Raw genomic sequence first — 17,522 nt, 5'->3', positions numbered from 1 at the left:
ACCCTTACACACTCTACAGCCCTAACAAACACACTTACACACAGTAACCTACCTGAACTGCAACACCAGAAGCACTGACTAACTGTCCATTAACATCGTGAGTTTACACCTCATGCATCTGGTGTTTCGGTACTGTGTTCTTTTGGACCTTAATCCTCGGAATTAAGTGCGTCAGTATGTAAAGCAGTCGGTATGTGGTAGGTATCCCATTTATATGTACCTCCATGGTTATGTAGATGTTGTTAACCTATCTATATATCTACACATATATGTATATCCCCATATATCAACATATCTCTCGCTCTCTCCCTCTCTCTCTCTCTCTAAATATGATGATGTATATATATATATATATATATATATATATATATATATATATATATATATATATATATAAAACATACACCTTTCATTGGGTACATGCCAGTTTGTCCTATTTCAACATATTCCTACCTTTTGTGTTTTATCCTGTCAGTATACATGACTGCCATCGGTACATCTCAGGTAGCTTAGTGGTATGTTATTGTGATGAATGTGTACATGGTTGCGTGTTCTAATCCTGGCAGTGATAACTTACCTCTCAGAGCAGGCACTGGTTGTGCAAGGGTGATTAACGCACATTTCAGTGGTTGTGTGTTCCACATGTTTATTATTCTGTGGAGAACTATCTATATATGCAAGCTGTGTTTAAGGTATAGTATGTAACATGTACTCATCTGTGAAGATTCCTGTCAGGGATACTCCCCATTATTTGGAACTACATCCCTGATTACATTATACAAAATCCCTCACTAACACTCCGGGGAATCCTTGCAGAGTGGGTGGTGAACAGTGGCTACACCCCAGGGATCCCGCAATTGGGTCTGCTCCACAGAGGGACAGTTAGTTAATAGATGGGGTGGTCTCAGCAGACATGTTTTGCCTATGTTTATGAGTGGCTTTGGCAGTCTTGCATGTACCTACCCATGTATCTATGAACCTGCACATAGAGTATGGACACATGCTGATAGCTTAATTTACTGTCCAGGTATTGACTTACCTTGTACCAATGGCCGTTGTGTGTACAGTAGTTGAGGGCTACCTATGTAGGATGCACACAGTAGGCCACCTATATATGACAATTTACAGGTGGTCGTGTGTGTGCGTGTGCCATCCATGTTTGCTGTGTGTGCAGGTGAAGAAGGGTGTCAGTCCATGAGTGCCTACATTGTCAGTGTGTGTGCTATACGTTCCCTCTTTGCCAAGGCATGGGCATACTGGGCATGCCTCCGTCTTCCTACTGGGGCTAGCACAGGGTGTTCTTGGTCTGAGTCCCCTGTGCCTGTGGGTCCCTTGGTAATGGTGGTGAGCTGTGAGGGCCTTCACCATTCTGTCCCTGCTGCAGCTGTTTCCGCAGGATCATATTGTGTAGCATGGCACATACTATGAAGATGTGGGCTCATGTTCCTGGAGAGTACTGCAAGGCTCCACCAGATATGTCCAAGCAATGGAACCATGATTTCAGCATCCCAAACACATGCTCTGTGATGATTCTGGTTTCTGCGTGTGCCTCATTATGGCATTCTTGCATGGCTGTGTGTGCATTTCTGATGGGAGTCATCATACTTAGTTCCAGTGGATAGCCAGCATCCCCCACCAGGTGGCCATATGTGATGTCCCTCCATACAGCTGTGAGGCATGCCAGATGTGGGAGTTGTGATAGCTTCCAGGGCTGCCAGCACACACATCTAAGATAATGCCCTGGGCATTGCACACGACCTGGCAGTTGATGGAGGAGAATCCCTTGAGGTTTATGTAATGCCTACCCTGCTCATCGGGTGGTGACTTGATGTGTATATGCGTGCAGTCTATTGCACCCAGTACCTCCAGGTAGTCTGCCCCACAGTGGAAGAGATGCATATTGCTGGTCAACTCCCCCTGCATTCGGGGGAAGTATATGTGCTCATTGGCATGTGGTAACATGGCATCCAGGAACTGTGGAGTACCCTGGATGCTGGTGCCTGTGAGATCCCCATGATATCCCCAGTTGGCCTTTGGAAGGTACCTGTGGCTAGTATTCTCAAGCTTACACATACCTTCATGTCCACTGGGATGGGTTCCCCTTTGTTACTTCTGGCTCCGAGGTGTGGCTGGCACAGCTCAACAAGTTGCTATATGATGTCCCTGTCCACCCTGTAATGCTCTGCTATCTCCAGATCATGTTGCCCCTTGTAGGTTACCCTGGGTCTGAACACTCTTCTCCTCCACTGGTGCCTGAGATGGTTGTCAGCATCATCCTCCACACCACCGTCAGCCTCCAACACATGCTGGTGAATCAAAGCTATGGCAGCCCCTAACATGTACATACTAAAAGTTCCCCGTCTGTATACACCAATGGTGCAGAGTGTCTGGGAATAAAAAAGTGTTTTTTTGGGCTTTCACACCTTATAATATTGTGCAATGGATGATGCTGGTGTAATTGGGTGTGTTTGTGCTATTCCAGCTGCAGGGTATCTTAATTAATGGTTTTACAGCAGGTACTGCTATTATGGGGCCTTTGGTGTTGACTTACGCTTGTCTGCCGTGATTCATCTATTGCCCTTTACATCTATTTTCAAGCCGATTCCCCTCCCATTGTCAGACATGCATCCAGCTGCCGCCTTTCTTGTTTTGTGCTTTCACAACCCAGGATTATGTTGGGAAATGTGTTACGTAGCTGATCTACTACAAGTTTGCTTTGTTCTGCTGTGACAGTTCTCTTTTCTTTGTTGTACAGCACCTTCCATTTTCTGTTCTGCAGGTAGCTGCTAGCAGCCTTGTTAGCTGTTGTCTATGGCCCACTCTGAGTTTCTAGGTGTGAATTACTCATTTGTACTCCAATTACCATGCTGCAGCATTTCCTTATTGTCTTCCCATATCCTTCCTGTTTCAGCTGTGGTGCATGCCACGTACAGCCGTTTACCGGGTTTTGTGTGCATTTTCATCCACGTTCACATGGATTTTCGGTTACCTTGTGTGCTCTCAGCTAATGGCTACTTCCACACTCCTATCCTGTGGCTTTGCTTAGCAACATGCAACACGGATTAGCAATGATCCAATGTCCTTATAGCTACGGTGGCGCGCCCCTCTCTTGATGTCATGTTTACCTCCAGGCCACTCCTCGGTGTTGTACTGCTACACCATGTGGTACATCCTTAAGCCGGTGGGACATTTGCAATTCAGTATTACTTGACTCATTTGCATGGCATTGACTGCTAATTCCTAGTTACCACACAGAACACTGTCACAGACCCTTAGCAACCCTTGCACCATGGTTGTGGTGTAGCATGCATGCCATTGACTATTATGGGGATATCATGAATTGCATTATATTGCAGTTTTATGACATCTAAATATATTTTCCTTGTGATCCCATTTGCGCACCGATGCGCTGTGGTTTTACTTTGCGTTGGTGTGGCCATGACATTAAATGTTATTTTTTATATGTTATGCATGTTGTTTTATGCCATTGGCTATATATTTAGCCACTGGCATATATTAACATTATAATACATAAGTTTGGTCCACTTTCATGGTTCCGATTTTATGTTTGACAAAATGCAAACCATTTTTTTTTTGGTTTACATTTCTAGATGCTTACGCTATGCCTGTACCACTTCATGAATCGCTATATACCTTCATTTGCATGCTACACTGCTGCATGTGGGGTAATTAGCATACATGCGTGGGGAGCTGCGCAGCTCTGCCGTATGCTGGTAGTGCACATGGAAACAGCTCTTACCTGAATTGCTCAGCGGCCATATTTGGCATTAGATCGCCGACGCTACTCCGGTGCATGACGCAAACTTCATGAATCCCAGGGAAAGTCTATGATGATTTGCATGTGTATAAATTCCAGGGCATTGTCATGTTTAACCAACACAGAGTGGGTTGGTGCTAATATAGATTGAGACACCACCACATTTTGTCTCTCTCTGTGCAGCTGATAATCTAAATATGTGGAGAGTACTGAAGCTTTGAACTCCTGGAGTACTTTCTGTGGATTAAACCATGTCTCAGTAATGGCAAAGATGTCTATATTCTTCAGAGTTAGAAAAGTTTATTGGATGTGAATGTTTTGTTTAGGGTCTTAGCACTGAACAGTAATGATTTTAGGTTTCTTTGGGTTTTATTTGTTATGTTGGCAGGTTTGTAAATTTGCCATTGCCTAAAAAGACTTTAAGGGTATGGATAACATTTTAGCCAACATTCAGAAGCCTAAGGGAGACAGGTGCCGGCTATCTTTTGTACTCAACATGATTTGCTAACTATGTCCTCCCATACTGACAAATATTGAATACCCCTAGAAAGACATCAGAAACTAAGCCAATTATTGAAGTCAATCATCTTTTGTTCATACTGTGGCATCATCCTTTGTGAAGGTAAAATGCTGCCCAGTGCATGGTATATACCTGCTTAAGATGCATATTCAGGCAGAACAACAATGGCTCTCTTCATATAGTCCAGGGAAGTATGTTTCGTGTCATTATGGATCATGATAGAATCATACTGGTACCATTCATGTAGTATCTTGAGAGCATGTGTAACTTGGTGCTTTATGGCTCCAGATAAGAAACTAACCAATTTCTTTGCCTTGTTCAGGCTGCTGAATAGGGCATCTGTGTGTCACACAATGGAGTCCCCATGACAAGTCCTGAGTAATTTGTTGGCTTGCCTTATGGGCTTTACTCTTGAGACTCAACTGGGTGTAGGCTTACATGACTCCTTGAAGGCTTTTGGGCTGAGACGTCAGAGACAGAGACAGAGAATTCTACAATAAACCTGTGTTGGATTTACTGGCTGGTTGCATTTTTGTGCAATTCTTCATTGTGGTGGTTGTTTTTTACGTGTCTGATGTTGATTTTGGTAAGTGCTTTAGAGATTGCTGAGAAAAGGTGTAGCCATCTATAGGCTGAGTAGATCTATGAGGTTTGGGAAGATTGCTTTTTAGTACCTTGGCATAGATTGGTCTAGGTGTGTCATGGACACTATGTGTGGTGGATGTAGTGTTTGTGTTCTTTGCAACCTTATTTGTATGAGAGATTTTTGCCTCCAGTGAAATTGTGCATGTGCCTCTCTCACATGCTCTGTGTGTTTCTTTAAGGATTAAATGGTTGTCCATGTACATGAGACAATTTTTACATTGTCTTAGAATGGTCATATCTACTAAACTGGCTATGGAGACATTTGAAAATTGCATATCCATGCTGTCCAGACCTGTATTTGGGTGGGGTATGGCAGGTCAAGGATTGGGTTATACAGAGGTCTCCTTGACTGGTCTCTGGGGTTTGGCACTAGATTTGGTTAGCTTGTGCTAAGATTTGATAGTAGTACTGTTTAATATGCTGGAGACAATTTGTAGTAAGGGAGGGTTACTCAACAACAACACTGGTTTTCTGAGTAGGTACTGTGAAAACAGTGGGTGGGAAAGTATTTAAATAGGTTACACAACCATCAATAGCAATGAAGGAGGAGAAGGAGGGACTTTGGAAATCAGAATACTATTAGAGGTGGAAGCCAGAGACACAACCTTTTAAAACCACAAGAAGAGAAGGGCAGGAGGGTTGGGGAGAAAAAAAATTCAAAATGGAGCTCTACTCCTATGGTTAGAATTTCAGAAACATTTAGCTTTATGTTCGAGTGGGGGCTGGGGCAAAGACAAAGAACAGTACAAACTGTGTGAAGGTAAACAGAAAAGCACTGCAGTGCAACTTTAAACAGGTACATAACAACTATAAAAAGTACTGAAGTACAAATCCTGGAGCAGAATTCACAATGTTGCCACTGCTGCAATCCTACAACAGATTAAGGCTCCAGACTACTGAAATGCAACTTTGAGCAGGTATATACAGCTATAAAATATACTGAAACACAAATCCTACAGCAGAATTCACAATACTGATTAAACAAAGCCAACCGTGGGTAAATCTTGATATAACCACTAGCAGGAGTAGATTATTGCTGATATACAATGACATTATTTAAGAAAGAAATTGCTTACTTTACTTAAATCATTTCATTGTATACCAGCACTTTAGTGTTCTTCCGTTTCCTGGTCTGCATACTGATGTACTGCGCATGTGTGCCTATATCCTTAATTTTGCACAACACGTCAGTGCAGCACAGGGTAAGAGTATAATCTCTCTCTCTCTCTCTCTGTCAATGATTTTTATTTTTTTCACCTTTAGAAATTTTAACCCAAATCTTTTAGGTGAGACATGAAAGTGAATATGAGGAAAACCTTGGGATTTTCTGTAAAAGTGTGGGCAGTTTAGAGGCATGGCTACAGGTAGTGCAACTGATCATATTGCTGGCAGTCATACTTCTACATTGCTCAGACTTTTACAAAATGTTTATTATATTCTTTATATATTTGCCCTGATTCATGTAAAGGTTGTGAACAAGCATATTCCAATAGAAATTAGTCTGGTCTAAAATGCTTGACCAGCTGGACTATAGGTATATGTTCAATTTACAATGAGCATACTGGTTTTGTCTTCTAACTAACCCTAAATAAAACAGTCTGTGATTCTTTATGTTGATAACTTTGACCATTAAAGGTCTGACTACTTTTCATCTCTCATCTAAATTATGGTAAACCATGATCTCAATACACTACTTTTGAGATTTCACTGAAGCATCTGAAACTTATCTGTTCAAAATCAACAGAAATGGAGGGCATGTTTTTTCAGCAACTTCTGTAGAAAAAAGACAATAATTCTATATAAAATTACTGGCCAGCAGCAGGAATTGATGACATCCTTTAACTATGACCACAGTAAGCTACACAGCATGATTATCCCTAATGAAAGCAGGTTGTTTTAATTTGAAAATTCTCAGAGCTACTGCTAGAGTAACACCGGTCAAAGGTGTAGTCATTCCTCAGGTAGAACACACACCAGATTTAGCTGCTGTCTTTTTTTATCCAACTTTAACTACTCTACAGTATACATTTAACACTACGAGATGATGATACTTTGTCTCCTCGACTCATAAGCATTTCTTTTATATATCATACTGAAGACAGATTTCTAGCTAATTATTAAACTTCATCATTTAGCCTCAATATTTTGTGTCTCACTGTTTGTCTTACCATTAAAAATATTCTAAACATTTCAGCACACCTAACTCCCTCCAATTCTCTTCATTCGGCACTAATTTCCTGCCTGTTCCTACTAGACTATGTAGTGGTAGAAAAAAGTTCACTGTTTGTGGCATTAGTCCACAGAAACATGTGCCATTATATACTTATACTGCTCTAGACTTTAAGATCTTTGCCACTAAAATCAAAGTCTATCTCCCCTTTAAACAACCACTTAGCAACATGACAACATTACCATATAGCAATATGGAGATTTGCAGCCAACTAAATGCCACTAACAGTCGATTTGTATGATATTCTTTTTCAATCTTATAATGACTGAAAAATATTTTGTATTATGTTTTATAACAGCATCTATAACATCCTCTACCTTCCAACTTCTTCTTGCTCTTCTAGCCTTGCAGCTGAAGAAGTATCAGTTTTGGCACGCTCTAATAATCTTCAAACTAGAATGCTATGCTTCAACTGGATGAACAGGACTAACAACTAACAAAGGATTTGTTTAGCTTCCGATCCAATAAATTTATTTAACTTCAGACAACAGACAAAAAAATGTAACCAAATTCCCATACTGTTAAAACACTACAAGCAGCAACACTACAGAGTGCTTTTCGTTCTAAAATGCTTAGCAAATGATTAAATTGGCACCAATTAAAACTAATTAAAACCATAGTTAAACAAACTACGATAAAAAGTTTGTGTCTGTTAAAAACACATGAAATGTTCTATTAATAGTGTCTGTAGCAAACTTCAAAATTACAAAAAAATTACATACATTTTACATTCACATTCTGAACATTGTACATAAGATTCTAAATAACTTGTGACATGACAATGACAGTACTGACTAGTAAATCTAGTAGTTTGTTACTGTACTACTAAACCCTTCCCTTTTAATTTTAATTGCTTTTTTAGATGAATGATGTTGTTATCTAGTCTATCTAGTAATGTATGTATTTACTCAAAAAGGGTTCTTCAACTTTAGATTTTGTGGTAAATCCCTGGCTCACGCATGCTGCTAGCCTTATTTGCCATTTCTCTTCTTTTTATTTCAAAAAAGTTCATTAAAAAATTTATTTTCTTTTTTCTTCTTCTATACTTATAGCAGTACTGTCTATAACCATAAATGATCCAATATTGGGTATCACAGTGTCACGCCAATGCATTCACGCTTTTTTTTTTTTTTTTTTGTACATACATGTTCATATTCATCTGTCTGTTCAGATGTCTGTCCGTTTTTCCTACATAAAATGTCGGACATTGCTTGCATTGAGCTAGAATGCTATGCTTGGAAGACACATTTTTGTTAACTGTAAATCAGATTATCTGTATTTTAGCCTCTGCTGCTTTAGTATAATGAAGCAATCTGATATTGTTATCATTTCTGCCATCATGTAGAAACTGTGAGACCTAGAGTCAATTCTGTTTTTCTGTACCTTCTACTGATTCTTTTTTTTTTCTTTAACTTCTTCCTAAGCGAGGTAATACTGACCAGCTTGTAGTTTCTAGAAAGTTCTCTGTTTTAAGGTAATACTGAACAGTCTGTAGTTTCTAGAAAGTTATTGGTTTCTTAATATTTCATGATGTATGGTAATACACACTTACCCAGTCATTGTGTCTCTTCCCTCAGAAGTAAGTTGCTGTATAAATATGCCAGCATGTATTTCAAAAAACTGATCTGACACATATAAATATAGTCTCTTAGAAGCCATTGATTTGTCAGTTTTAGGTCATACCAGTAGCCAAGAATCTGTCAGTGATATTTTGTCATATCCCAATAGAAGTATAAACTGTCTCATTGCTTCCCTTCCCTCTGTGGTACTGAAGTAGTGCAAAATACTACAAACAATGGTACAGTCATTTTCTTCTTGGATTTATTCCTCCTTTATTTGTGTGGTTTCTCCATTTGGTTCATTCTTTTGAGACAGCTTCAGAAGTTTGAATACCAAAATTACATTTTTGTGATCTTCAAAAATATGAAACCTTTCTTATTGTCTGCACAATAATAAAGTGGTTTCTTGAAACAAGACTGATAAGTGCCTTGCTTATCATGGAGGGGTAGGTTATGTTATAATAATTTAGGCAAGCACTATGTAATAAGCATTTACCTCTATCTCCTGTTGCTTATATTTAGTTTTGGTAGTAAATGATCTAACCTATTGTCATTAATCCCTTTAGACGTACCATTAATCAAAACTGGGTCTGACCATAGCTTTAGAAACCAGACTCTTAGCAACCATCTGGAGAATGTATGAGTCAGCATAGTCAGGGTTCCCTTAATCTACCTCCACAACTTACTCTTTGTAACCCTAGTATTTTTGCAATGCCACACTGTTTATGCAGCAGTATAATTAAAGCATCAAATTAAGAACCAACAAATCATAACTTAAGTCTACCCCAATATTTTCATTGAGTGAAATCATTGAGCAAATTTCGTTGTACAAAGTGCTTAATTAGGTAAGTACAGAACACAAAGCTATACACTAAAGTTGGATAAATCAGTGTCAGGAACAATTATGTAACCATTCATACCACAGGGTTTTCAGTTATGATAGGCACTGCATAGCATAACTTTAGCAATAGCAGGGATATTCCAAAACTGAATTTCTGTGCCAATACATATCTTAATGCCTGCCAGGAAGATGAATGCTTAAAGACTGACCACTTTGTTATTTAAATGTCTGCTATTCACGGGAACAATATTTACCTCTTGTTTGTGTTTGCTTCACTTATCTCTCATTTGGTGAAGTTTCATTGCTATAACTGGACTACTTAACAATTAACATTTTGCCTGAAAACTCCACATCAAGTTGGCCTGGTGGTGTTTACAGTCTTCACCCTCTAGCTTTGCCTAGCATTCTTACTATGTACATATGCACAGTAAGATTTTACATTAGGCTTTATGCTATTTCTTGCATTGTTTGAATAAAGACACATATGGATACTCCCCAAAATACAAAAAATGCTGTCTTAAATATATGCACCTTTGATCATAATACTGAATATGAACATTTGTCTGAAATGAGGGTTACTTCATCACAACACCACGACCCCTGCTACTTAATGTAATATACTCCAAGGTAACTATTACTAGGATACTAGGCAAATACTTCACATTTCCACAAATAATCAAGTCTTTGGTTTTTCCTTTTTTCATCAAATTTAGAAGAAAGCATCATTTTCTAAATTTAGTACTAGAATTAGTATGTTTCAAGTGCTTGTGATTCAGTAGAAGAAATGGCATCCTATATATACTAATTTTGTAATATTTTCTCTTCTAGTGTCTGAGCTGAACACCTCATTTGCTGAATTTGTATATACTTTGCAAAGACATATGGTGCTGTCAAAACAAGCCAACCAATAAGTCTTACTTGCCTGCGTGCATTTACAGAATGATTCAATTGTACTTAGGGAGATGTTACACCTAAAATTGTGCTAAGCAGCTTAACAAGAACAGACATCAGACAAAGGCATTCTTCAACTTTGTCCTAATCTCATTTCTGCACATTACCGTGAGTGTAAATGATACACATGACAGAATAAAAATTCACACATTTCCTATCTAGTGAGATAGAAATACCTAAAACAGGCTGGATGACTAATTTGTGTTCTCTGTAGCACTTTCGAATATAATTAGCATTTTCATGAGTTCTAATAATAAAGAGTCCATTTTTGCAAGTCTGATTTTCATAATCAAACTGAGTAAAACACTACCCATACCCAGAATAGATTAGTAAAATAATATTCAGACATGGTGATTAATTGTTAGCTTTCAAAATCTTGAAAGAATTGCTACATGAGTCTTTTTATTGCTAGAATGTAATCCTATTTTAACTTTTTATAAATCAGTAGGCAAGCATATTATTGTGACACTAAATGTGTTTTAAAATCCAGATTGGTCTTGGTAAATGAAATGATTTTTTGAAATTATGTATCTAGACTGAATGTTCGCCATTAAAGAAAGTTAAAATGTCAATGGCATTTGATTGCTTTTTATGTCTCATGACATTCATTTAAATGATGTAGGATGGATATGTGCAGCCATTACACATCAAGCTTGAAAATTTATTATAATAATGTATTCTGGATGGCTAGCAATGCTAGCCTATATTATTGTAAATTAAAGAGGCAATGTAATCAGTTTTTTTAGCTAAAGTATTCTCATTAGACTAATGAGACAGTGCCTAGTCAAACTCTAATGTGCCCATGTCTGTAATTAGTTTATGGCAGTCTTTTTATTGCAGAGACATAATGCATCTATCTTTAGATTGAAACTCTTGCTTTGTGGGCTTTTTATACATTGAGTGATATTAAACTAAAATTCTATCTTGAGGATATGCATATTATCTATAATGTCTACATTGTATGTTCTGGTGAAACGTAATATTGCATTACTGTAGTCTTCATCACATTTGAGTCTCTTGTCTTATGTATGACAGAGTTCTGTACATGGTGTTTAACTCTGAAGAGAGTGATGTTTGTAAGAACATTAAAACATATATGAAATAAAAAAAACAGCTGTAAGTTACTTTACAAACTACAAATTTCATATACTAATATTACATTGCTAACATTTGTCTGTCTTCTGTTGCCTCCTGAGAACATTTCAAGTCAGAAAGACAAGGGACATTTTGCATTGATGTTCAGTAAAATGGCAACTCCTCCCATGATTTTCACGAGTTCCTAAAAGTCTTACATTCTCATGTTAATTATTAACCTTTATATTTTGCAATACAACTATCAAAAGTTGAGACAAACAAGTATATGTTAGGATAATTACATGTTTCCCCTATCCATAAGGGCCAGTGGTGCTAAACAGGGGGTGCATTTGTGGTTACCCATCCATCCATGCAAATTAAATTTGAATAGAATAAGAGAAGTACTCTGCTTTATGTGGTGTGGAATACAGTTCCACAGAAGTGGTGTTCTTAATGATGCCTACTTATCCCTCCAGCATTTTCTGTTAATTTTCAAAAAAAGATTGATGTCTCTTCAGCAGGTGTTTATACCATTTCACTTCTGAATAGGTAATAGGTCTGACAAAATAGGGTCTGCTGAGGCTGTCTGGAAAACACTGTACAAACTCTGGTATTCTGTTTCCAAAAAGGAAATAGACTACTGGAGTTTGTTAAATCAGTGGATTTGCTATGCTTTTTTACAGAAAAGCATAGTACACTGGCAGAAAGCAGGCATTAAGCATGGAAAAAGAGGGTGTTCCCCATCAGTTAATATCATGACATTGTCACACAATGGGCGGAATGTGGATGGGAGAGGAGGCAGAAATGGGCAGGTTTGCGTGTGAAGGGAGGGGTGCAGCATTGGTCCGGTTTTAGCCACAGTGAAAGGGTTAAGTGCAACCCACATTCTCAAGCATCTCATCAGTCAGTTTCAGAATTATGTACACGCACATACACACACACACACACACACACACACACACACACACATATATATATATATATATATATATATATATATATATATATATATATGCATATATATTTGAAATCTACTACCAGTTTCATTTTCAGTTCCATTATTGGTTTGAGAGCCAAATATTTCTGCTCTGTAAGGAGTTTGCCTCTTATATATACCTATTGTATGAAACTTACCTTTGTCTTCTATAGTGATCTCCATCAATAGTTCATCCTACTTACTATACAGTACCATCTCTCTACTTCATACTCTGCTTTATTTGTCAATCCCAGTTTCAAATTCCTGCCATGGAGTTATATTTGTTGGATTTACACATGAAAAAAAAAATTGGTATATATCTAGCTAATAAGTATAAGATATAATAAGAAATTGTATGCCTCCACCATCTGCCCTTTACCACATTTCCATATTCAATTCTACATTACAGGGTAGAAAAAATTGGCAATCATTGCTCCTCAACAGTCACATTATCTTAGATGGCTAGAACATCACTGCACTCATAGGGTACAATAACTATGGAACAGTGGTGGATTTTAACAGCTTCTGATTCATAGCAAGGCTCATGGATGACCAACTGTTCAGTTTCTACTAAGGTATGGCAGTTATATTTATCTTCTTTGCTTGTCTTACAGTACCTAGCCTTGATGATACAGCAAACCTCTGGTTCTCAAGAAATGATTAGATGCATAGGGGAAGAAATCTTACCATGCATAGCTGCAAGAGGATTATGAAAGACGTAAAGATAACTCATAATGTTTTTTGAGCTATCCATACTTATTTCAAAGCTTTCTATCACTTCAAATCTTTAACTTTTACTGGTATCTTTATTTTTCATTCAGGAATTATGAGCAATATCCCATAAAAATGCAGGGTGGCAAATGCAGTTTTCATTTTCTCAGTTGTCATTCGGGACCAGTAGAGTTAAATTTTAAGTCAGCTGTTCAACTGCAAACAACAAGAAAAATATAGTCAAATGACATCCTTGATATGCTCCACACCTAGATCCAAAATGGGGAATGAACCCGTTCACATACATTCCAGTGACTTATAAAACTCTGACTCTATGTAATTGATAAATACTTACAGGAAACCATTTTCCCCATAGTTTTGAATAAACTCAACCAGGCTATTCTAAGAAAGGCATTCAGTGCATTTATATTTCATGCCATCAGTGGCAGTTTGGACCAAATGACTTTGCATTTTCTCTAGCTTGTCTTCTTGGGATAATTCTCAGTAACTCTCTGGGATAATTCTCAGTAACTCTCTATTGATACATATGGGAACAAATTAAGCTTTACTTCAAGTGCTTGCATATCATTATGTCCCAACACATTTGGTTACTGCCACTTGCTCTAAATGACAAGTGCCCTAAGTCCTACTAGCCTGATCCATCTTAATTAAGATAGAGATGGATTAGTTCTTAATTTATCTGGTACAGCACTAAAAGACTCAGAAATACTGGTACTTATTTGTGGACTGAAATATATTCCTAATGTGTTACCTAGATTATGTGTGTTGAAAATGGAAGTGTTTCATCTAGTTAGGAAATTGTATTTATTAATTTTCTTTTCTTCTTATAAAAATTCTAATTTTGATGAAAAGTTAGAATACAATGAATCTTTTAATAACTTAGAATGTTTTAGTGAGGATACATTTTATTCCTGTGACTCTTCCTATGGAGATATGGAAACTGTGAATACATATTGTCTCCCAAATACTTCAAATATCATTTGTAAAAATAGATTTATGCTCCCTTTTACTCATGAAGCAGTACAGCAGTTTTCTGGGATGGTTAATTTTGCAATAGTCTGCCTTTGAAGATATTATTAAAGTTAAAAATAAAGTTTGTTATAACTTGACAAAGACGGAATGGTTAGCACTTAAAGATATGAGCAAGAAAAATAATTTGCTATTCAAATCTTTCGACAGGGAAAATAAAATAGTGATAATGCGCTTTTCCCAATATCTCAAAATGTGTTATGATAATGTTAATAATACTGAAGATTACAAAGTGGTCACAATTTTAGAGTATGAAAGGGCTTTGAAGGATATTCAAGATTTAATGAAAAGAGGTTATAGATTGGACTATTTATCTAAAACTAATTTTGAGAAAACGTTTATAATTTAACACTATACTATTGCAACTTTTTATTACCTACCCAAGGTACATACAACTTTAAGAAATCCTCCTGGATGCCCTATAGTGTCAGCCAGCAATTATTTTTTGCATAATGTGGGCATAATGTTACATGGTTACTTATTAACTGCAGTAGAGAAGTTACCTTCTTATATTAAGGACACCTTTGATTTTTGGGGGAGAATTAAATCATTTAAGTAGACAAATTGTAATTATTGGATGATGATAGATGTGAAGAGTTTAAATACCAATGTTCACCACCGCTTTGGTTTTGAGGCATTAAAATATTTTTAGGAGATAACCCTTTAACAAACTATATTATTGAATTGGTTTATTTTAGCCTTGCAAATATTTTTGTTGAGTTTAATGAAAAGATTTATCAGCAAATAAAGGGGCAGCTATTGGACACCTTTTGCTGAATGTGTGCTAATCTTTTTATGGGCTTATTTGAACTGGAATCTTTACTTAAGTTAAACTGTTTTAAGCATCATGAGGCCAAATATTATAGATTTATAGATGACTTTTTTTTATGTGAAGGTGGACAAACCTTAGTTGGTTCTTTTATTTCAGACACACATCAAAATAAATTTGGTTTAGCATTTGATATAACTCCAGTAGAGTGACAGTTTTGGATATAGAGTTGGTGGTTCATATAAGTGGTATGATAAAAATAAAAACACATAGAAAACTTGAGAATATCAACCATTTTGGGGATGGTAGGATTTGTCACCCACGTCATTTGATAAAATATCTGTCCTATAATGAGTTTCTGCTTATTAGCAGACTATGTAATGATAGGTGTTTTGTGTGATGAATTATTAAAAACATGTAATATGTTTAGGCAAAAGGGCTATAATTAAGTACTTCTCTGTGAAGCTATGGGCAGAGTATGTTCTGGACAGCAATGTAGACAAATAGGATATGAAGAAAGAACAAGATCTAGTTCTAACACTATTGTTGGGGATTCTCAAAATGATATTTATTTTGTGACAATGTATAATATATTTACTGATAAGTTAATTGATATTACTATGCATTATTGGAATTTTCATTTGAGAAATAAGGATTTTGTTAAACTTTTGCCCAATAAACCTTTTTCTGTCCTTCAAAAGTGGTAGGAATGTGAAGGACATGATTATCCGTAGCCATTTTCATTACCTGATATATCTTTGATTATACAACCTCAAAATATGGGGTTAAAACCTCAAAATATGGGGTCAATACCACATGGTCACTGTTCAATATGTAGTTATACTGTGCAGTCTTTTTCTTGTATTAACAAGATTAATTTTAGGACAAATGATGCATTTTATTGTAATACTGAGGGGATTATTTATATATTGAAGTGTGATTGTAATTTGTTTTATGTGGGGGAGACTAAAAGGGCATTCAAGGTTAGGTTACAGTTTTATTCCTTCACAAAGAACAGTACCAATGTTTTATTAGACTTAAGATTATTTTTAAGAAAATTGAATTTGAAACTGTTTTTTCATGAGGAAGAAGATACTGAAGATGTCACTCAAATAGATGTTACTAGCTATAATCCAGGATTCAAAAGGAAGAGTCTTTTTAATCCAGTTTTAAATTGCATCTTACAGACTTTTTTGAGAGTTTGCAAACATGACATAAGGGAGCTTTTAACACTACTGAGTCACAACAGATGGTTTAACCTGACACCACAGGAAAGACAAGCACTAACTGATTTTAAACACGACAAGCAATTACAGATAACGAAAGCAGCTAAGGGCACAGGGTTATTGTTAATGGAACATAACATTTACACACAAAAAATTGAAAACATGCTAGTGGACTATCAATTTTACAAAGAAGTCACCTTGGATTATATATATTCCCATTTTACCAGCATTGTCCATTTATTGAAAAGCGTAGAAACTAACCAACACATTTCTCTGGATGAATACCAATACCTGTTAGTTACGAATCCTAACCTAGGGAAATTTTTTGGTATTCCAAAAATTGACAAAAATTACACTGACCCACCATTCAGACTTATCATCTCTAATAAATGCACTAAAACTAAAAATATTTCTGAATATATTGATGGAGTTTTGAACCCGGTAGTGCATTCTATTCAGTTTTATATTAAAGACTCTTGTGGTTTCCTGGATGGACTTTACAAATCTAGGATTGATTTCTCCAAATGCAGCCTGGTTACAATGGATATTGTCACTCTATGCACTAACATACCCCATCGAGAAGGACTTAAAGCCTTGGAGTTTTTTCCTCTTAAGTACACAGGTTCATGAACAGCAGAGTTAACACTCTGATTAGTCTAACAGCAGTTTTGAAAAACATTTTTTTTTATTTTTATAAAAAGACATACCAACAGATCAAAGGTATAGCAATAGGGTCTAAAATGTCTCAATCTTTTGCTAACCTGGGGTTAAGCATATGGGAGTTGGAGACTCTCATTTTTCTTCCCGGCTTCAGAAGTATTCGCCTCCATAGCCATTTTATTGATGGCATTTTTTTTTTTGTATGGGAAGTGTCTAAAACTGATCTGAACAATTTTATTGATGTTCTTTCCAACAGCAATTCCTACCTGGACTTTGTATTTTCTGGCTGCGGATCAGAAGTCTCTTTCTTAGACACCACTTTATCAGTGAATGAAAATTCTGGCACACTCAGTTCCAAGATGTTTAGAAAAATCACGTACAGAAACAACTTCTTAGACTTTAAACAGTCAACATCCTTTTTTTGTTAAGAAAAATGTTGTCAAGGGACAGTTTATCAGACTTTCCAGAATTATCAGTGATGAAGAGATCTTTCATACAGAATGTGAGTTTCTGTCTCAAATGTTCTTCAATA

The sequence above is a fragment of the Protopterus annectens genome, chromosome 3.part0, assembly GCF_019279795.1.
Source record: "Protopterus annectens isolate FY-2018-M chromosome 3.part0, PAN1.0, whole genome shotgun sequence".
Classification (NCBI taxonomy): Eukaryota; Metazoa; Chordata; order Ceratodontiformes; family Protopteridae; genus Protopterus; species Protopterus annectens.
This window is presented reverse-complemented; position numbering follows the sequence as displayed.